This window comes from Rhipicephalus microplus, unplaced genomic scaffold (genome assembly GCF_043290135.1).
Source record: "Rhipicephalus microplus isolate Deutch F79 unplaced genomic scaffold, USDA_Rmic scaffold_32, whole genome shotgun sequence".
Classification (NCBI taxonomy): Eukaryota; Metazoa; Arthropoda; class Arachnida; order Ixodida; family Ixodidae; genus Rhipicephalus; species Rhipicephalus microplus.
In genome coordinates, this window is record NW_027464605.1 from 3,185,879 (window position 1) to 3,208,881 (window position 23,003).

The 23,003-nt window shown below is 43.5% G+C and overlaps 1 protein-coding gene across 1 annotated transcript in view; it reads left to right on the plus strand.

The window, feature by feature from the left end:
- The window catches only part of LOC142786801 (uncharacterized), a 172,616-nt gene that overhangs the window by 114,815 nt on the left and 34,798 nt on the right, over positions 1-23,003 (plus strand). The window lies entirely within an intron of this gene.

Here is a 23,003-nt window from a genome sequence, read left to right on the forward strand (position 1 = left end):
TATGTTTCAGAGCCTTGCCTACTGTTTAACGCAACATACAGTTATACAAGTAAGAAAATACCACACCTCGCACTAAGCCGTGCAAAGCTGAGTAGCCGCAGAGCTGGCGCATTCTATAAAAAAAAAAAAAGGTGTCATTTGACTCTCTTTTTATACCAGTGGGACTCACGTGTGTAGGACTCTCTTTAGAGAGGCACGCTTTCTTTAGGGTAGTGCTGCATTGGCTATTTTTTTAAAGCTGTGCATGCCACGACATCTCCGAAAAAAGAGTCAGCGTGTCTCTCTAAAGGGAGTGTTAGACACGTTACCTTCACTTATAAAGGCACGCAGACTCTCTTTAAGATAGTAGTGAATCGACTCTCTTTGGAAAACCGTGCGTCCCACGATATCTCCTAAAGATAGTCAACGTGCTTCTCTAAAGGGAGTGCTATGCGCGTTATACTCTCACTAATAAAGCAGGAAAGCCGATGTTCTAAAAGTGAGGGTACCTACCTCGTCTAGGCTTTGCTACGCTGTTACCGTATTACCTCTCTGTCTCCCAACAGTCTCGCCAAGACACTGTTTTTCTAACAAAATTTCTTTCTTTATCGTTAATTCCCTTTCTTTCTCTCTGTACTCGTCAGCTCGCCCATGAGAGTTATTGCATGGCGTGCCGCAGAAATATTCGTACGTGCTGTGGGATAGAAGCAGAAGACGACAATGAAGAAGGGAACGTGTTCCGGTTGTTTTCTTGTTATCTACGGCAAACGACGAACCTCGAGTATAACATTCCTCCCGTAAAAACAGGCATCTAATTTGTCATGCATGCTGTTGCATGATAAGAGTAAGGGAAACGCAAAAAAATTAACATGTCTGACTGCTCTTTCCCACTAGCAAATGAATAAGACGAGAAAAGATGAAAATTTTAAGATCACTGAGCCTATGTATTGTTGCACTTACGTCTGTGTTGTTCACGTGACTTGAAATTGTTGGGAGCATAATATGAGATGTCACTGACTGAAAAATTTGGATGCTTGTAAACGCTTATTCCTGAATTCCACCTCGCAAACATTTAATGGTAAACACATTTGACAATGCTATGTTTTGAAACAACGTACGTCGCTTCAATGAAGAACGAAACTCTTTCAAAGTACAGACTGAAAAGATGCCCCACTGCGCCAACTTTGGCACCCCCCCCCCCGGGTCATCAAAACGCAAGGTAACTACACCAAAAGCCAATTGTTAGAATCTTGGCAATCCAAACGGCACGTGGCAATTTCAACCAATCAACTTGGACCCGTCCGAGCGTGTATCTAATCGGTCTCCGGAGCTAATGATGAAACGAACGCTGTAACAAAAACGATGGGCGATGGTGAAGAATGAGACAACCACTAAGGAAAGGTTATAGCTTCGGAGGAAGCCGGACATTCACCCCTTGTAGAAGAGTTGAAATTGGTTACTAAATGTGGGGCCAGTTTTTAGTATTAAAAACTAAAGGCTAAACATTGCTGGAGAGTGCGTTTACCCCAAATCATACATAACGCATCACTTCTCAGTGTTTATATTAGCTTTTAACAAACCGTAACAGGTTGACGTCAGATTACTCTAAGAACGTCCCATAAAGAAGTACATGTTGGCAAATCTACCTAACTTATAACAATTTCATAATTTCGCCATCTTCGTTGGAGGCAACGTGGCTGCACAGCCCTCAAATGCGACTACATCGATGCACTGACGGCAGAGGGCTCATAGTTTGGTATGCTTTGCCTAATGTATATTAACTCTAAAGCCTTTATCTCATATTCGCGTCCGTCAAACACTCCATCCGTGCTCTGGAATGGTGCTAGATTGGGGCTTCTCCCGCTCACACTCTTTCAGCAATCACGTGATTGCACAGCGGCGCATGGCAACGGTGGTGCCACAACAACCATGGCCTCTCCCTTTTGTACTCTCTCATCAATCACGTGATAATGGGAGAGAGTTTAAGAAATAAATGAAAAACTAAAACAAGAAAAGCGGCGATAGTCACTTGAAGGGCCAACAGGGTTTCGCCGAACACTTTTGAATTTAAAAAGTGTCCTCTAATCTTTATCTTCTTAATTCATAAGGCAAAAACATAAAGTGGATTCAAGTCAATCAAAATGAACTTTATTTAACGTGGTTATTAACGAGCAGACAAAAAATATAAAGCGCTCTGTTAACTAGAATACCCTCTGAAGTCATCGAAATAACTTAGCCAATTAGGCCAGAAGGTGACATTTTATTTTATAACATGCCATGCGATTAATCAAGCCGCGCTCTACCGTTCAACTAGTTCGGCAATTACGCCTTTTCTCCTATTTCGCCTAGTTTTCTGTCACTAGCGAATAATCGAAAAATAAACATGAATAGATATAAAAGATAAATTACCGAAACACGTCAGACCTAAATGTGCTTCGCATGCCGACGGCCATAGTTAATCACGTACATTCGATTATTCTTCACGCCAAAAGTAAAGTGCCCCAACAGCGGCGCATTTTCTTCCTTTAGAAGCACGCCGAGTCAGCATTTCTGTAGCTGTGGCAGTGAGCAAAGGAAATATACGAACGACCTAAGCTGGCTCATTACCAGAAGGGATGCTATATCTATCTATCTATCTATCTATCTATCTATCTACCTATCTATCTATCTATCTATCTATCTATCTATAGCATCTGTGTGTGGGAGGGGGGGGGGGGGAGGAACACAGCGGGATGTACAGAGAATAAAAGAAGGCCTCTTTACTCATTGCACGTTGCAAAACTGTTCAGCCAGAACGAATCCTAAATTGCTGCGGCCTGACTCTACGGAGTTGCCTTGGTGCTTGCACGCTCTTTTTGCTAACCTTGCATGGCCTCCTGGATTCTTTAACCACTAAGGTCTTCCCACCTCGTGTGTCAATCCGTCCAGGCAAATCTACAAGAGAGACGCGCAACAAGGTACCTAGGATATTTTTGTATTTATTTATTCTCTCTTAGTTGAAAGAAAAGGATCACGTACGGAGAAAGGGTATTGTGGGAAGAAGAAGATGCTGGCGAAGCGTGTGAGCGGGAGATATTGATAGCCAATATTGGTCGGTACCCGGCCATGACGACACGAGCGAAAACAAAGCGGCCAATTTCACGACCCATTGGATGGTGAAATTGCGAAGCCAGGCTAAGCCTTTGATTCTATTAAATTCGCCCGGTAGCGGTCGAGATTGGTGCAGGCGGCAATTCATAAATGCGGGGAACGAAAAGAAGATCCAGGGCTTCGCCATCTCTTGGCGAGGATGCCTTGGCTTCTGGCCTCGCAGGTGGGATTATCGCCTTTAGTTCGCGTTGTGGTGCGCCAAATCTGTTTACCCATTATTTTGCTCCCCCGGAAATGCAAACATCAGTTTATATTTCCGTCTTCTCACCCCTCTGTAGATGCATTCACGTTTTTCTAGATTTTTGCATATTTTAAGTCACCACAGCTTGCCAGTACGAGCAATAGGTGTAAAACTAAATTATGAGAGAAAAGTTGTTTCTATTAAACGGGGAATATTTATCTCTAGCTCAAAAATTTTGAATTTTATAATAAATACGATCCTTGGATTACAGATTAACAAAAATAAATGCCGCACTGTCTAACTGTAGTGTGACATTCTGAAATTCTGTGTAAGAATATAATAGTCTTGCAGCACGAGCGTTGAGCGAAGAAAACAAAAACGGTTTGAAAAGGCACTATCTGAAATTTTTTTCCTGCTCAAGTTTGAAAACGGCACGTGGGTTATTGAACAGCTCTTATATACGACAACATAACTTAGGTACAGCGGATATTGTGCCATTACCAATGATATAGCTCTACCAGGTTATTTATTCTACCAGCAAACGCAATACGCCAGGACAATATTCGAAAACCATCTGGCGTCACTAAGTTACGTTGCCTTATATAAAACAGTTCAATGTCATCGTTTGTTGTTCTACCGTTCTCAGTACTGACCCACAATAAACTTTGGGCTGTGCGTGTTCAGCTTCATATGTCCCTCAACTATGGTAAGCACCAGACAGCTCTTTCTAATGTTGGCTATTGTAAGCTTATTCATAGCTTGTGCAGGCAAGTTTTTGGCTTCAGTGATGGCTGGTATTGATATTGCTGTGAAAAAGCAGAGTGAAAGTGTAGGCTACTGTCGTCAAGTTTTTGTTAATGTTGTCAAATATTGGCTAGTTTTAAATATGAAGCATTACTCCAAGCACTTTTGACGTCTATCTGCGTATCCATCTATCTATCGATCCGCTTAAGTCTGAGTGCTCTCGTGATCACCCCCTAAGCTTTGCGTGAACCAAAACTAATATAATAGGGTAACGTGGTTCGACCAACATGACGCGCTGATCAAGACGTGAATGATGTCAGAATCCCGTCGCGTACGTTTTCAAACAATTTCATCAAGACATTGGCACGTATGGTACACCAGCGAGTGGGTATTTGCCACTGCTTTGTGGGTATGTGCCAAAAGTAACTGACATTTGATATCTACTCGGGAACGATGAGAACATACATGGGTAATTTTAACACGTGAGCGTTAAGAAAACCTGGCAGCGTTGGCCAGATGAATGCAAATAATAAATGTCAGCGCCCCAACAAGAATCATACTACAGCATTCTGCGTGGCAATCAAGCACTCTACCACAGAGCTACGCCATGTCTCGGAACTACATTTGGAATAGGTCATTATGTTTGAGAAACGTCAATATTGGTAGCAAAGTTCATTATTTGATTTCATAAACAACACATATGCAATTATATGATACAGCCGAAACGTCGGGCTAACGTCCATTGTAGATAGGGGCCATGAGCTGAAGTTTATATATGTAGCAGTGTCGAGAGCTTCCATCCTCCCACGCATCACTGCTTAATATCAGATTATTGCTTCTGGTGTTCCTAATACTCGTGTTCCGGTTGGCATCATTGCACAAGTGCAAAAAACGTTTTTAACTCTTCAACATATATCTGTACATGCAATATTTATGCATATATTTAGTGTCACTTCATGACGTGCCAATCAACAAAAAAGTTAATACATGGTCAGCTTCCCTCCTTATGCTTCACATAACGTGTCGATTCCCAAGGTATGGTGGATCTGCCGATTTTTTTTCTTGCGTTAAAAAAAAACAGGAATTGCCCACAGGTGTCGGCTAAAATAGGCTATAGTTGGGAAAGCAGCTATATCAATATAGTGTTGATGTTTTCTAACTTCTATCTTATATTTTATATTAATCCAACGAGGCTTTTGCACGTACGTATAGGCCACAACTTTAATTGAGACAGCCTGAACGTTTTGTCTGCACGTTTCAAACCAAGCAGTAGAATTTGGTGTAAATTTATAGGACGAGCAGGAGTAAACAGTATCGTAGTCGTAGATGGAATAGGGCAGGTCGGTCATGGGAAGTACATAACTGATGGTGAATCTGAGTGTCTGAATGTACATCAAAAAGGGGGAAGCACGGCTAAGCATGTAAAAAGGTTAGGTGGAGGGACGAAATTAAGAAATTTTTTTCAGGAATAAAGTTGATTCAGCACGCGCAGGGCAGGATGCCTTCGTGCTGCAGTGAATATGAAAAATCATGACGATGACGATTATAATGAAGATGATGTTGGTATTGTTGGTGATGGAAAAAATCCAGGGCTGACTGTACTGGCCAAGGCATTCTGCTGGTGGCTTGACAAAGCATATTTCTGGCAGACAAACAGTGCAACAAAGATACTACAAATGTGCTTTTTGGTCATAACGAATTGTTGATGCATCAAGTTTATTCAAATCTGGCTATACTGCTCTTGCGTCACTAGATATTCGACACAATATTACCAAGAATATTAGCAAGATATTCGTGAAAGCTGGTTTATTTATGCTGAACACAAAATAATACCGCATAAAATGGGTGATGCATGAAGTTTTTTTTCGTTTACTCCGGGTTCTTGGAACAACCAGGCTGTGAAAATTTTTGAACAACAAAGCTTTCGAAGTGCCACAAAAGTTTCCCTTCGGCCTTTGAGGAAGCTTTGTGGTCATGGTTGTCTCATGATCAGGTTTCATTTAAATCTACAAGTAGCTACTGAGCTCATCATGATCATCATAATCAGCCTGACTACGCCCACTGCAGGGCAAAGGCTATTCTTATGATCCGTCACTCAACCCGGTATTGTGCTTTTTAATCCTGCTTAGTTCCCAATCCTTCTTGGTTCTTTGATTGATTGAACTCTGATAGCGCCTTTATTCTGTTAGCTATGATTTTTGTAAGTAGTTTGTAGAGGACTGACAGTAAGCTGATCGGTCTGTAATTTTTTTCAAGTTTTGACGTCTCCTTTCTTATGGATTAAGATGATATTGGCGTTCTTCCAAGATTATGGTACCGTTCTATTCAAGAGGCACTTCGTATATAAGGTCGCCAGTTTTTTTAACACATTTCCTCTGCCATCTTTCAGCAGGTCTGTTGTTACCGCATCCTAACCAGCGGTTCTGCCTCCTTCATTTCTTCTGGGGCTTTCCTTGCTTCCCCTGTCGTTACTGGGAGAATGTCGAATGCCGCTGGGCTATTATTGCTTCTCACGAAATCATCCCGGTTGTTGCGGATTCTGTACAGCTCTTTATAAATCTCCTCCGCCACATCAACTATCCTATTCATATTGGTTATAAGGTTGCCTTAATTCCTTGACCCTTAATGCATACATCCGATTCATGCCTATGCACAAGTTTACCTTCGCAGCTTTTAGGCTTCGGTCGCTTTTTACAGCTTTCTCATTTCTCTCCATGACCTTATGACGTCGGCTTCATTACATCTATTGGTTAATCTTGGTTGAACAGCGCACACAAGAAGAAGTGAAAGAACACAGACAGGCACGGACTCGCAACTAAGATGTATTTGGGAAAGAAGAGCTTATATACAGGTAAATTGCAACTTAACAGAAAGTACAAAAAGAGAACCGCAATACAGCCAAAGATGCTGCAATCAAGGCAAAAAAGATATGCATTAGTGTCACCCTTTGTAGGTGCGGAAAAGATAGATAAATTCTGCTTCGCTGAAGGACGGCATGCTGACCCACCTAATGTTTTCCTTCCGATGAGTAAGGCTTCAACCTCCTCTCTTGCTACCTCATTGATTGATATGTGGGTTTTAACGTCCCAAAACCAAGATATGATTATAACAGTCGCCGTAGTGGAGGGCTCCGGAAATTTTGACCACCTGGGGTTCTTTAACGTGCACCCAAAACTGAGCACACGGGCGTACAGAATTTCTGCTTCCCTCGAAAATGCAGCCGCCGTAGCCGGGATTCTATCCCGCGACCTGTGGGTCAGCAGCCGAGTACCTTAGCCACTAGACCACCATGGCGGGGCTCTCTCGCTGCCTGATTTTTATGATGCGACAGTACCACTGTATCGTTGAAGAAGAGTGCGCAGCTGCATTTGTGACAATGAGCGGCGACAGAGAGAAAGAGAATAAACTTTTACTAATAACAAATGCACACTGAGCCTTCTTTGGGTGGGGCCCTCAGTCCAGGGCTCCATTGCATTGCGCGACCCTGCGAGCCCGCTTGACCAGCTGCTGCTGTTTCTGCCGGCGTAAGCTGAGCAGTTCAGACTCCCAAGAGGAAGGGGTGGGGTTGTGAATGGGAGGAACGTCCTGTGGGGCAGAGCATACCCACGTGGGGTGGTACACTGTCGGTACGGATCCACAGAAGGGGCAGTAGGAGGGGTAGAGAGTCGGATGAAAGCGATTTAGCATATAAAGGCAAGAAAATGAATTGGTCTGTAGTTGCCGCCAAGCGACAGCATCTGCTCTGTTAAGTGAAGGATGAGGGGGAGGATACGTATAACGGCTCTGTCGGTAGTACTCCAGCGTAGCGTTGTAGTTTAGTGGTTCTGTCGATGCGTCGTCTAGAGAGTACGATTTTGCCTCTGATGATAAGTGTTCGTGTTCTCGAAGGCGAATGTTGATACATCTTACGTTTTGGCTAATATAAGTTTTAGCGCATGATGAGATAATTAGATTAATACACTTCTGCCAACAAGAACGCATACCAACTCACTCAAGTTTCCATTTTTATGTCTATTGATGAACTTTGAAAGCTCCACTAGCCTATTTTGTTTGTTGAATTTGAGGCTTTCTTGGTTTGCCATCTCTTAATGAGATTTTTTCGTCTACTCAAATAGTTTGCCAGTGTCCCATCCGCTGACTGTACCTCCGACTACCATTGCACATTCTTTGATGATTCCAGTAAGATTATTGTTCATTATGTCAACGCTAAGGTCGGTTACCTCATTTAAAGCCTCGAACCTATTCTGAAGCGAAACACCTAATTCCTGTACTTTCCCTCTCACCTCTAGTTCATTAATTGGCTTCTCGCATATCAATTTGTGCCTTTGCTTTTTTAAATGTAGCTGAACACGAGCTCTTGTCATTCCATGGTCAATACAGTGGATCTTGTCAACTACTTCTACATCCTCTACAATGCCTGGGTATGCACAGAGAATGGGGTATATTTCATTTTTAGTTTCGCCGTTAGGACTTCGCCACGTTCGCTATACGGTTAGTCCGTTTTCAGAAGGTGGTATTACAAATAAATTCTTCGGCCTGTTTCTTGCCTACTTTGGCTTTTTCGCCCATCAGTATATATATGTATATATATATATATATATATATATATATATATATATATATATATATATATATATATATATATATATATATATATATATATATATATATATATATATATATATATATATATATATATATATATATATATATATATATATATTGTGTCCTAACTTTATTAATGCCTGACTCTACGTTTTCATAGAAGCGTTCAACCAGATGATCACGATGATTCGATGTAGGCGCACATGCCTGCCAGTGAGCCAGTGAGTCCTTTTTGCAACATTTTTAAACTGCACGAAAAGACCAGGACACTATAGTAAGGAACATACAGGACACCACGAGGACAGGCGACCAAACTGTGGGTTCTGTGTGTTCCTTACTCGTGTCCTCGTCTTTTCGCGCAGTTTATTAAAGACTAAAAGCCATTAACCAACTAGACCTTTGGGACATCTTACTGACGTAGATATTTGTTCTAATATTATTCTTAAAATCTAGACATACCAATAACCAGAACATCCACAAGGCAAGTGGTTACGCGCTGAATTCTGTTGCACGCAGCACAGCGTTACGTGGAATTGGTGTCATTTTCACACTCTGGGATAACGGGCAACTTTCACGCAGATATTCGCTGCTCGTTTATCACACAACTTTGAAACACGTATTACTAGAGGAGCGACACAGATGCAGCACAGGACTAGTGCTGAGCCTTTCTTGTTTTTCTATTAGTAGCGTGCTCTTTCACCTATATAAGCTCCAATCAACTCGCTCAACTCCCCATCTTCATTCGGTACGCAACATTGCGCACACAGTCAGCTTTTGTCTCTGCCGTTGCGTGCCAATCGTCTCGAGCATCACACTGGTGAGGTAAGCACCTAAAACCGAATATTCGAATTTTGTACGTCCTCTAGCCTCAATGAACGTGATCGTTCATGCTTACATTGGCGAAATTTCTCATACCCTGGAAGTTTATGTTGAATGGAGCAAGAAATTCAGCTACAGTCTCTGATGTGATAGGTACGAGAAAATGCAGACCACTCAATGGCCTATTCCAGGCTATTAATTTATCTAGAAAGACGAATCTTAGTCTCGAAACTAAACGCTCCCAAAGCGTCGTCCCTTTTTTGCTTCAGATACGTTCTCAGTCCATGAACAGATCTGTCACCGTTTTTCTTACAACGGTATCACTTGAGAGGTTTCTGTGAGAAACCGATCTAAATGAAGCACTCGAGTTTTTTCAGCGTTGAAGCAAGTTTTCTGTATGCTGTGCACTTATTGTGGTCGGTGTATATCGCTTGCCGAGTACGGAACTCATTATAAATACAGCTTACTGGGCGTACCGCCAGGCAAACTCCTCCAGTACTCATTAAAGAGCATCTCTCTATTCATCTCTCTATTTCACTGCAAACTATTCGAAAGCCTTGACAAACTACGCTCATAGTTCGCGTAGGCGTCCGCTCAACTTTCTCCCCTGGGAGACCATGCGCTGATGAGCTTAGTGCAGCATGAGAACGAGGGCTCATCCAGGCGGACACGTTCGCTGGTGTAAGCCAGCAGAGCCCGAAACTGAAAGGGTAGACCAGAGGACGATGTAAGGTGGGCCTCAATAGCACAAATGTAAGCTCGTTTCGCATCAATAATTGTCGAAATTTTACGTACGAAACCACGAGATAATTATGAGAGACACCGTAGTGAAGTTCTCCTGCAATTTCAGCCACCTGGAATACTTTAACATGCACGTAAGTCTAACCACACGGGTATCTAGCATTACATCGCCATCTAAATGTGACTATTTCAGCCAGAATTCCATCCCGCTACTTATCAGCTTGTTTGGTTGCTTTTCTTTTCACTGGTACGTCCAATACGTATGCCTCTTAAACCATGAAACTGAAGACAAAAAAAAGGAACTGAGGAAGTCTGTTGGTTTTTAGGGGAGAAGCTAGTTGGGGTGTGGGTCGCTTCCTCCTCCGTCATCAGTACACAGTATGTAGCCAGCTCTAGTTTATGAATTATTCACTGGATGGTGTTGTGTGTCTATAAGTAAGTTTATATATAAGATCACTAGACGGTGCTGACGTGTTCTTATAGTTGATGAATAAAGGGTCGGATGGGCGAACGGATGGACGGATGGACAAACGGGTGGGCGGACGGACGGACGGACGGACGGACGGACGGACGGACGAACGGACGGACGAACGGACGGACAGACAGATGGACAGACAGACAGACAGACAGACAGACAGACAGACAGACAGACAGACAGACAGACGACCGAACATATGTGCGGACGTATGGATAGGCGGACGTTATATATGTTAATTAAACGTGGGAGCGTTAGCCAGCGCTGCCTGTAGCCATGACGGCGAGTATGAAACACTATTTTTCTGTCTGTTCCTGTGAATCACGCCGTGAAGCAAACTATACACCATGTGTTTGTGAAGCTGTCCTCGAGTTTCTAAAGCTGGCCCATTCATATAAGTACCTGCTGAACCAATAGATTGACATATAACAAAGAACGTGAAAGGGGAGCAAGAAACAATGCAGATGCACTCGATGACTCCCATTCACAGCACACAATGAAACGTATCAGTACTGAAGCTGTTCGTGCACGTTTGTAGTTTCCAAGTACTGCAAGAACTTATTAGCAGCTGTGATGGCTTATCAGGTCGGCATTTCAATATAGCTTTATTTTTTCTCGACAATGGCATGTAGGTAATATGAGCTAGTGTAGAGGTGGAAATATTGTAGGCCCGTGTGCTCAGGTTTGGGTGCACGTTAGAGAATCCCAGGTGGTCTAAATTTTTGAGCCCTTCACTACAACGTCTCTCATAATCATATGGTGATTTGGGGACGTTAAACCCCGCATAATAATCAATCAAATCAATATGAGCTAGTGTAGTCGAGAGCACATGTTTGTGAGCTGTGTGTTGAGTATAATAAGACCTCGCAACTGGTCTCGTCGAAACCGCAGTTATTTTCGGCAGCGTTGTCGGCCACTGCAGAGCGGAATCCGGAAGACTGCCTAAATTTAATTAAGTGGGTTTTTATTCCAACGAGCACGGCGTTCGTGCGTGCTTGCGCACTGAAATCTTTTTTTTTTTTTTGCGTTCCACGTACTTCTCTTTCTTTTAATCTGCCCAATTTTACTCGGCCATCAATTACATCTGACGTAATGTTCCAGGCTGTCAGTTGTTTTTTTTTTCTTCTGGCAGCACAGAAGTACAAAGGCATGTCCGCTAGACCCGTGTCGATACTGTGGCGTACAGGCTCTACAGTTATTCAAGGCAAGAGTAAGGCACCAAGAAGCACGACAGCATACTCTTTAATTTCGTGGGTCGTCCATCAAGTCCTTCTGCTTTAAAAGAAATTTCTCATTGACAGCGCTGTGATTGTAAGGAAATTGATGTGTGTGAATGAAGTTTCTTGTTCGCCTATAGGCTTAGATGCTTGTAGACCCACCTCGCTCAATTCCGTCGTACATTTACAATAAAGTTCTTACTCACTCCTCCTCATTTTATATAGTTGGGTAAACTATAACAAAATAGGAAGATTGATTGAGGCCTATGTGACATCACCAATAGGTTTTTGTTGTATGGCAGAGTCATATCCACTAAGGCTTTTTTTTTACCTCTCGTCTACACTGCGTACAACATGACTTAAATTGTGCGTAACTATAACATATGTCACCGTAGGCCACCGATGTACTTTGGAGGGCTGGATAAGCTGTTAGTTTAGTCCTGCTACACTGGCAGCGTGTCAATGTATGAAGTGTAACCTTACAGACAAGCGTAATATGTAGATCAGATAACTTTTAATGACTATCGCGGAGATGTTAACTAGGTTAACCACCTGCCTTGCCATTCCAAGTGTCGGGTATTGACTGTATGCGCACATATGCGCACAGATAGCACGCACGGTCAATGTGCTCGCATATACACAAAGGCGCAGACCGTTCACGAAGTGTACCAGAGGTGCCGACTGACAATCCCAAGAGCTAAATTATTTCTCATAAAACAGCAAAAGAAGACAAAGCAGGAACCGAACAAAATCCGTGCTCGCTATAATACAGCCGCATTCGAACGAGCTTGTATGTCATTGGCATTGGCAGCTGAAATATGAAATACGGTCTAGTCAGTTGTCTTAATTTCATAGCCCTATCAACAAAGGTATACTCTTTTTTGTTGTTGTTGGGCGACACTACGAATAGCTATATTCAACTTTTCTTTACAGCAAAGCTCTTTAGTAAATCGCTCTTTGAGAGTTGATCTAGAAAACTATCATCATAAACAGGTGAGTGCCACATACATTGAGATATTCCCATCATTCCCTACTGGTTCACTAAAATTAAGGCAACAATGGGACCAACGAATAGCTGCGAAGTGACGGCGGTGAGTCAAGGCCCCGAGGACGTACTACAACGAGAAAATAATGGGGAACTGGAAGGTGAAACACTGAAATGATGGAAGGTCTAGCCAACGACGACGTGTCAGTAGCCTTGCGGCGCAAACGCTTGGTTAGAAGGCGAGTCTCTGTCTCTGGAGTTCGGACAACTACGTCACGCCTATCACTCTGAGATTTCACACGAACCTCTCTGCGTTGAGAATAGACGAAAAAGCAACGTAGCATCATCTAGCTACCGCCTAGCAACGACCTCAAGGTAGCCTTGAAACAACCTGCATCACCAAGCTAAGGCCTAGAAACAATATACAAACAACCAGATAAGTCTTCAAGGCATAAAAACACGTGCTGACTGTAACAGAAAGTTGACTGAGTTGTGAATTATAATTCAGCTAACCTCGCTATGAGTTTTCGGTATGGAAGAAATCGTAAAATTTACTGCAACTACAGGTTCTACTAGAGGCAGCTGTTCTGTGTCAACATTTCTGGCTTTTAGAATCGAAAATACCCATCGCTGGATGCATTATGTGCAAACATCTTATTTCTAAACATCAAAGAAGTTTCTAGGCAGACTCTTGTTGTAACGACACGTTTATGCACGAGTTAGGGCAATATCAGTCATGAAAGTTGCTAACAAGAGTTTTGGTTGATATGAAAGAAATATCCATGTTTATTAGGATCTAATGTAGAAAACAAGTACTATGCTGAAAATAGATGAACCGCATTAATATTTCATCGCATGCATAATTATTCAAACTAAACAGACAACATATTGTAAAACTTCGAAGTCAAAAATACGCTTGTTTATTCAAACACAATCCTGTTACGCATACGTTAATCCGCTTCCGTTGCCTAAAATAATAGATTATACAAAATGCATTCCTACAGATTTTGTTGATAGTCACTGTACAGTAATATTCCAGGCTGCAAAAAAAAAGGCGAAAAAGGCCCTCACGTTTTAGAAATGGCAGAATGGTTCATTGCATTTTGCACTAATTTTGACGTAGAAACTTTAGAGCCGCTGTAATCTCCTGTTTTTATTGTCAGAAAAGCCCACTGTGGGCTTTTATATAAGCTCCCGTCAGCGAGTGATATCATCAGAAACCTTGTAATTTTCTGGCCGACCTTGCTTCCGCGTTTTTTATTAAGGTAGAGTTTCGTAAACGGGTTTACGCATCATTTTTTTTTCGCAACCACGCTCTAAACCAACGACACTGTTTCTGTTTAAAATTTACCAGATTTAAGAAGCTTCTTTTTTCACTCTAAAATCCCTACTTTCTGTGCTTCTATGTAGCATCCTCATAATCTAAAGCTCAATTAATGAATGAATAAACTTCACTTGAAGTGCGACTATTTCCTCCGGGTGAAGTGGGGGAGGCGGGGATTAACCCCTGTCACTTCCCACCCTCCGTCGGTTATGATGGCGGTTTGCAAATGATTCATAATTTTTTCTATATTTTAAGTATACTGTGGTGAGTGGAAAATGCTTATTATATCAGGTACTGCATTTCCGTATTTTACGATAAACTACTGTACTCCGCTATGTGCTTTCATTCTGATTTTTTATTTGCTTGGCCCCATACCCCTGTTTTTGTTACGCTGCTTCGACAAATGTGTGCTTTGAGGTGGCCTTTATTGTTGTGCTGCTCAAGGAGAGTTTGGTTTTGCCACTTGAAGCGAATCAATATCAAATTCACATGCCTCTGAACTATCAGTAAGTGTGCTGGGCCAGGAAGCTTGTTTATGTTTGCCTTTCTTTTCTGTGGTTGTCCGAATAAAGATGCGAGGAGTTTGTAATTGCAGGAAAGACCTTTTAAGCTTTCTCGCTAAAATATTTCCAATATCAAGTTATTCTACAGAACTAACAGGGATAAAAGCAAAGAAAAAAACGTTTATAATGAAATAAAGCGGAATGTTTTGCGTATACGGGTATCACCGTCAGAAACAAAAACTGTCTTGGCTGCGTATAAGGCACTCATTGACGTGGAAGTACCATGCAGGAGAGATTTTTCTACCCCGCATTCGCCTGGGTTTCGCATTCCCTCGCGGTTTCACACCCCCACCCCACCCCCCACCTCGCACACACAGCCCCAACTGTGAACGCTGCCAAGTGTGTCAATGAACAGTGCATCTATTTTCTGATTGCTCACTTGAAGTCAAGAAACTAAAACGGCTGCTTCAAAGCTCGCATAAATGCGTGTGACAAGAGGCGTTTTGTGAGCAATGTGCCGTCAGACAAAACCAACAGCTGCTGTCAGAATTGTTATAGGTCCTTAAGAGCACGGGACTCAATTCAATGCTCTGCAGAAGTAGTTATTGTATATATGCGCAAGTTGGTTGTCTGCCCCCCATGTCTTCTTTTTGTTTTCGTTTTTCATTTTCCCTTGTGCACAGCAGCGGGCTCGAGCGCGCGAACCAAAGCCGATCTCTCTGCCTTCCAGTCAATCATCTCGAGAGATATATGGAAGGGTGAATGGCTTATTAAGAGAGACATTGTGAACTAAACAAAAAGAAAGGGAACGACGCACTTGAATCACGCAGAAATGGCTGGGATCACCATGTTTTTCCTGCTTACGTGCACTAGCCGTTCCACAAGGAGTGATTACCTTTCCGCTATTTCTAACATATCGGAAGCTTTTTATGTTTATCTTGTAGTCTCTCCAACACAAGCTTTGCACATATCTCGGGGCGCTTTACGTGATTCGACTAAGTTGGATGGCCCATAAAGGCCGACATTCTTTAAAGAAGTCTATTAGGTTCCTCCTTACGTTTCTGATATTCTTTCTCTCTCTCTATTATGTTGCCTTACTCGGTGAAATTTTCACTGAGTATTGTTTGCAGTAGTTATCACATTTTATACTTATTTATTTATTTATTTTTGTTAGCTAGCTATCTATAGTATTGACGAATTATTTAACAAAGTAATTACTCGGTAATTCACTAGTTAGATAGTTTAGCGTGATCATACATCTACTTTTATAAGTACAGCATAAATAAATGGGGTGGCCGAGGTACTCCTTATCGCTGCCTATCCGCAGCCACCCGTCCACCATCTACTCGGACTATATCATTCCATCATAGCGCATAACAACGGAAAATTCATCCACTTTGGCAGATTTATGCACTAACCTTCACATCGAGTGGTAAATTAACGCCTAATGAGCCCTTTAGTGGGGTAATTGGTGGGAGCGACTCGTAGGCATCGCCAAGAACACGTTGAAACGTGCGCTGGATGGCAGTCATCGTTCCTTCGAAGAAATAGCGACGGTTCTCTGCGAGGTGGAAGCGAACATCAACAGCCGCTCACTGGCTTATCTACATAACGTTCCCGAGGACCCAAGCTCACTCACATCTTCACATTTTCTGTTTGGCAACATTTCGGTGTTGCGAAATGTTGCGGTTGCCGCAACATTTCGGTGTTGCTTTACCTCAGTGAACGAGCGTCGATCTGCAACGTCGAGCGCTACATCGACCAGCGCTGACGGATCATCTCTGGAAGCGCCGACGGAAGAAGTACTTGTTGCTTCTGAATTTGGCCCACCCACTCAAGGCACCTACGTGTCTTCAGGTCGGCGTCGTTATGCTTGTGCACGACGACTCACCGCCAATAAGGCAGAACATGGCTTGCGTAACCAAACTGCTTCCCGGCCGCGATAACATCGCACTATAGCGTGCTGCCTGAGGTTGGAGCCCGGCTCAATCATTCGGCGTCTGGTACAAAACGGTACCTTTTTGAAGCACGCAGCACTTTATTTTAATTTTCTGTGGCCGTTGGAGTGTGTTGTAAATAAGGGAGAAAAAAGGGCCGATGGGCACGAACAAGAGCTATGGGCGCTGCCTTGCTCTGCTGTTCCTTTTCCTTCGATGTAGCCAGACGTCCAGGTCCGGGTCTTCTCTTCGTTTTCAATACCACTTACTGGATAACGCCATGGCAACGATCATCTGCCTGTTATTTTTATGATATAAAAAGCGTGGTTATCTCTATTACAATTGAAAGTCTTTCGAGGTTAGACATGTTTACTCGCTCATTGGGCTGTGCGAAGTTTCGTCTGCTTCGGCGCCGAGCAAGTCTAACACGCTTAGATTGCGCTTTCGTTGGTACTCACCGCTCGTATAGTACGAGCTGTGTCTCGCTTTACTAGGCTCATGCAGTTCAGTATACTTTAGGCTTCGTGTCCTGGTGGTCGTTTACCCAGACGAATGGATCTGGTGTTGACTGAATATCGGCGAACTATGGTAATCGTATAAACGTAAGGCAAACAGAGAAGACCGCCCTACTTCTCACGAACTCCTATAGAATCCTATACAACCTTTTACTCACTGTCTCAGAGTTTACCAAGTCAATATCGAGTTTTAGTAGGGTTAACAACGGGAAAAAAGATAAAAAAAAAGAGAGCGAGAACACGTGCTTCACTCGGCTTACACTCTCTACAAAGCTTCCTTCTGCATCAGACAGGAATTCAGAGAAGCGTACCCAAGTGCTGGTCTCCGTAATACTTCAGAACATGGCGGAAAATATAAAAGGTGAACAAAAAAGGTGTCACGAGAAGTTTTTCTGCTGTCTAGGCATTCTCGAAGTGCCAGACCGAGAGCTGTCTTGCGGCGTGTCAAACTTATGAAGGTCCGACCCGTGCTTTCAGGGGGATCTGTCCTGTGTGGCCACGCGTTACGAACCATGTTCGGCAGTGACAACATTATACGAGTACGCACACCCGCACTCCCTTCCTCTGCCTACTGTCAATACGCACAGATGGGGCCTCTTGCGAGGGTTTTCTGTATTTAGCGCTTCTTCGATGATAATTTGGGCTGATACCACAACACCCTTTTTTGTGGGTAATTTTTTCTTCTTTTTTTCTAACGTGAATGGCAGTTCTGGTTTTAGTATCCGTACATGCCTCACTTTCATTCCAATTCTCCTCTTACATAAACGTGTTCCCGTTGGCGTAAGGTGAATGTTGTCTTTGCGTATCTATCTATCTATCTATCTATCTATCTATCTATCTGTCTGTCTATCTATCTATCTGTCTATCTATCTATATATCTGTCTATCTATCTACCTATCTAACCGCCCACGTCTAACCGCCCACGTCTAACCGCCTACGTCTAACGGCCCACGGGTGCTATCGCAGTAGTCTTCAAAGTTGACACATACCGAAATTCACATAGAAGGATATGAGTGTATGAGAAACTAGAAGTGCGCACGGGCTCCAGGAAGCCCGAGCCCGGCCCGGCCCAGCCAACGGGCCGTACTCGGGCAAGCTGACGTCTTCTGATTTCAGAAGCAGACCTATCTCGGGCTACATTGCTTTATTTCGCGCGGGCCGTGCGAGATTCAAAGCCTCAATCAAGACCAAAATATAGACGTTGTGCCACAACTCTTTTACACTGCACAGTGCTTTTTTTCGCGACCAACTCTAACTTGTTTCTCGGTTTTCCTTTCCTTTAGCCACTTTCAACTCGAGGGAAGAAGGTAAACACACACAAGTTGAGCTTTGGGATAATCTATACACGTGAGAATTCTCTCTTCCACTCCTGAGGTACAAGACTTTTGCATGAACAATCAGTTTATATGTTCCAAGCTTGCTATGCTTTCAAAAAAGATAGTGCCAATACTGGCTACCAGTGCGAGCAGGCAACGGAGCTTCAGTTGGGCGGTATGTGTGACGCCGCACTTCACTGAAGCCCGATTCATTGGACAGCTTATTTTTATACAACTCGTAATCACTGCACTTCGATATGCTGAATAAAATGCCACATTATTGAGAAACTATATTCAGTCTCCACACAAACCTTCATAATGTCAGGCCGGGCAGGACTTTGGCTTTTGTGTGTCATGGCGGGCCGGGAGGATTCGCAGCCCTATAGCATCGGGCTAGGTTGCGCCTTCAACGCAGTCAGTTGGCCCGGGCCGCGCTCTAAAACTAAGCTCCAGGCACATATTTATGAGGAACATTGCTGACAGGGCATTACATAAATAACGTTGCATGGCTGTCACTTACGTCACGAAACCTGTCTGTTCAGCCGTGTGTGGCGTATGCCCAATAACCAGGGCCCTTGGAATGCGAGTATGCTGCAACACGCAATTCACAGCTCATATCACCTCATGAACAGCGAGGACATGCAGGGTTTGGAAATTTCAACACGAAATCTTCGAGGAACCCGTGCCGCAAAAAATAAATGTGTCTGTGGCAGGAGCGTTACTGGTAAGTGAAAGATCAGACGGACGTAACGAATAAGTATCATTCCTCGAGTCGCCCTCAAAGCCAGGCAATAAGCGTCTAAGTCGAGTATTATACCACGGAGATACTCCATTACTGGAAACAGCTGCAGGGAAGGCCTCTACGCAGGCATCACGTCCTGGCAATTACGTCAATGTTCCAATGTTGCAGTGTGGTTTCAATGTTGGCTACCCGCTTCCGTAGCAATGTAGTATAACCGTTGCATCTTCACTACTATAGGGCTCCCTAGTCTATAGTAAACTATAACTTGGTAACAGAGGAATACGCCACAAACCACTGTTTGCATTATGTGCATCATCGCACCCTAGCATGCGCTATATATGCATACGTTTCAATGAAAGTGACGTCTATACTCTTACGTGAGCGCCAAGGTTACGTCCGACTAAAAGCTACACTTTCTGCATCAATGCAGTCAAATTCTTTGGTAATCCCAGTATACGTGTATAATTAATCAATATGCAGAGAAGCGTCGATTCGCCTCGAAACGCTTGGAAACAACAAAAAATGTTGATCAGGCTGCGCCTCGCTTATTACTGCTTCGCATAACATCAACTCCTCCAATGAGTAGCATCAGTCCTAATCTTCTTCGTATTTCAGGAACCTAAGGTAGAAATTTGGCTAACTCAGCATCGTGTATAGACCCTCTGAAATTCTTAAAACTATACCGAGGTAGCCTAACGCCTAAGGTGTTGTGCTGCTAATCTCAAGCGCGTGGGTTCTATTTTCACGCGGGAGGTATATTCAATAAACAACCATGTGTCTAAATTTAGGTACACGGGAGAAGCCCTTGGTATGGTGTGGTATCGTATGGCATGGTATGGTATGGTATGGTATGGTATGGTATGGTATGGTATGGTATGGTATGGTATGGTATGGTATGGTATGGTATATGTGGCATGGGAAAACTTTATTTAGGTCGATTGGGGCGTGAACTAGCATGTAGCGGGCCACTCCCTCATTGGGACAGATAGGCCTAACCTTTCTGCCTCGTCTTGGACCCGTTGGACTGCCCATAGCTGCGTCTTTAAATCCGTAATGCGTAGCGCCGTGTCCCACTTTGACGATGTAACGTTTTCAACCCGTAACGCAGGGCACAGCCAGAGCATATGATCTAAGCTGGCAAAGTTTCAGCAAAGCACGCTAGGTGTTCGAAAATTAATTCAGAGTTTTCCGCTATGATGTGATCGCAATATTATCACGTTTCCGGCATGTAATACTCCAGCAAATATTGTGCGCACTCAGATGGCATCTTTCTTAAAAACGTCTACGTAAAATCTCTCCTGTTTCATTGTTTTCGAAAATTTGAGCTCGCTTAATCACGAAGAGAGCATGAATGCGATTCCCACACTGCAGGAGACGGCTGTAATAAGGCTTGCTTCGCCTTACCTGGTTCGTCGAAACCTATATTTTGTTTGTTTGTTTGTTTGTTTGTTTGTTTGTTTGTTTGTTTGTTTGTTTGTTTGTTTGTTTGTTTGTTTGTTTGTTTGTTTGTTTGTTTGTTTGTTTGTTTGTTTGTTTGTTTGTTTGTCAGTCACCAACACCACCTGCGTTCTTTGATGAAGGTTCATGTGCCAACTGGGCTCTGCCGAAACTATGCTACACTGCTTTATCGTGTATGGTTAGGTGTAGCGTTCACTGAGTCTTATTCATATTGTATTGAGAGGGCGGACAATTTTCTCTGCTATGCCTGTCATGGAAGGAGACGCCACATCTTGTGTTGCTGTCACTACCTATACAATGTTCAGAAAGAGTCACTGGCGTCGGTTCTAGAGCACCATGGCAATAGACGAATGTCTGTTGAATGTATTCTTAGAGTATATCACAGTTAACGGCGACCAACGAACTCTTGGAATTTCTAAGAAATACTAACTTGCACAAGCAGCTGTGACAGCATTGTCTTGCACCCCGGCAACATGATGGACATGTGACCTATTGTATGTTTGCGTGTGTTCTGTGTTGTGTGTATCTTTATCTCTGTACATCTTTCAGTCTAACCATTCGCGTTACCACGTGTAGGGTAGCAAACTGCCTTTTCCGGACTGATTAACCTCCATGACTTCACTCTTCTATCGTTTTTTCTTGTTTTTTTCTCTTGCTGGTTGCTTGTTTGTTTTTCTCAACTCACGACGGCGATTTCGACGCTATGATATACAGGAAAGAATGACGATATCAACAAACCTAGATGCTTTGTGTTTCGAGGGATGTCAGCTACCAGCGAGTAAAAGCCAGGCAAGCAGACATTGCTCGCGAGCGTTGGCGCCGATCCCCGAAATCCGGGCTCCGGGGCGAGGTGGGAGCTTCAGTCGAAAAAACGAGGTAAACGGACGGGAATGTCGAAATGGTTGATGCTACGGGAAAGGAACACGACATGATATGTACAAAGTGATTGCAGCACTGCTCGAGTACCGATACAAAACAAAAGAAAAACTCAAAAGAAACCGGTGTTTAAGGAAAAGTTGTCAGGATGAAAGATCGCCCATCCGTGACGGAGGGCCGCTCACGTCGTTCTTCTTGGCGTCGTACGAGAGGCGCCTCGAAAATGTAAAAATGATTGAGTCGGCGAACAGGAAGACGGTGAGAGCAATGAGGGAGGGTAAAGAAACGAGAACATATAAAATATGTGGTGCTACACCTCATTTGTAGAGGGGGTGGAAGCAAAACACCTGTGCAAGTGTTGGAAAGGAAAAATTACACACAATGCGGTTGTGAAAACAAAAACAGGGCTTACGCTTCGGGTAGGAAAGGGTGCGCGCTTTCACGTGAACGGCGGGGGAAAAAAACGCACATATGCAAAAAAAAACGCATGTTCAACGAGAATATGAAGTGAAGGATATGTGCTTTAAGAAAAATTCTGAGGGAAGAAAAGAAAAGAAGGAGGTTGAGAAAGGTGAGGCCAAAGAAAACGCGCGGCCAAGGCGGCGGCAGCGCGGGCGCCCGTCTTTCCAAAAATAGCCGACGCTAGCATCGATTGGAGAGAGCAGCGGCGGCACTGCACAGACATACGCACGCACACGCACAACACCGGTTGAAGCGTGCCCACCTTACGCTGGGCTCCCGGCTTGTGACGCAGGCATCCCTACAAAGCAACGTGTGCGCTTGCGTGGGCGCTGGACAATCCGTCTCTCAGACGCTGCGTTTTGCGGCGAGACGCGACCACAAAAGAATCGGGAGCAAGAGGAGATTATATACTCGCGTGTACAGTGAACTCAGCTCAGGCGACGAAGGGCCAAGACGGTCGCCGTTGGATTAGTGAGTGGTGGGCGGGAGATCAGGTAAGCGCAGTCTAGACCATAAAACAGATCTGTAAGAGGTTTCGCAGAACCGAACGGTTGAGTCGCGCGTGTGGCCAGACACTCTATGACGTCACTTAGAGATGGAGAGAGGGTTAGGAAAGCAACGAAATAAAGCCGGAGAGGTTCAGCAGGCAAAGTCCTGTTGAATCCTCATTAATGGAGGACAAGTACAGGTGACGCGGAAACGTGCACTTACTCAGACACACACTGTCTAGTTATATAACAATTTGGATTGGGTTTAAATGCGAAAGCACTCGCGTGCTTGCATTTAGGTGTGTGTGAACGAACCAAATGTGGTCAAAACTATTATGTAAATTCCCTCACCCACATGTCTTGTTATGTTATTCTTGTATTGACACAAATTCTAAAATTTGAAACAAAAAATGGAGGTTTTGTCTGAAGCGGTTGTTTGACAGCCGCAGACACATAGGAGGGTAGGGTATACCGTAGAACAGCGAT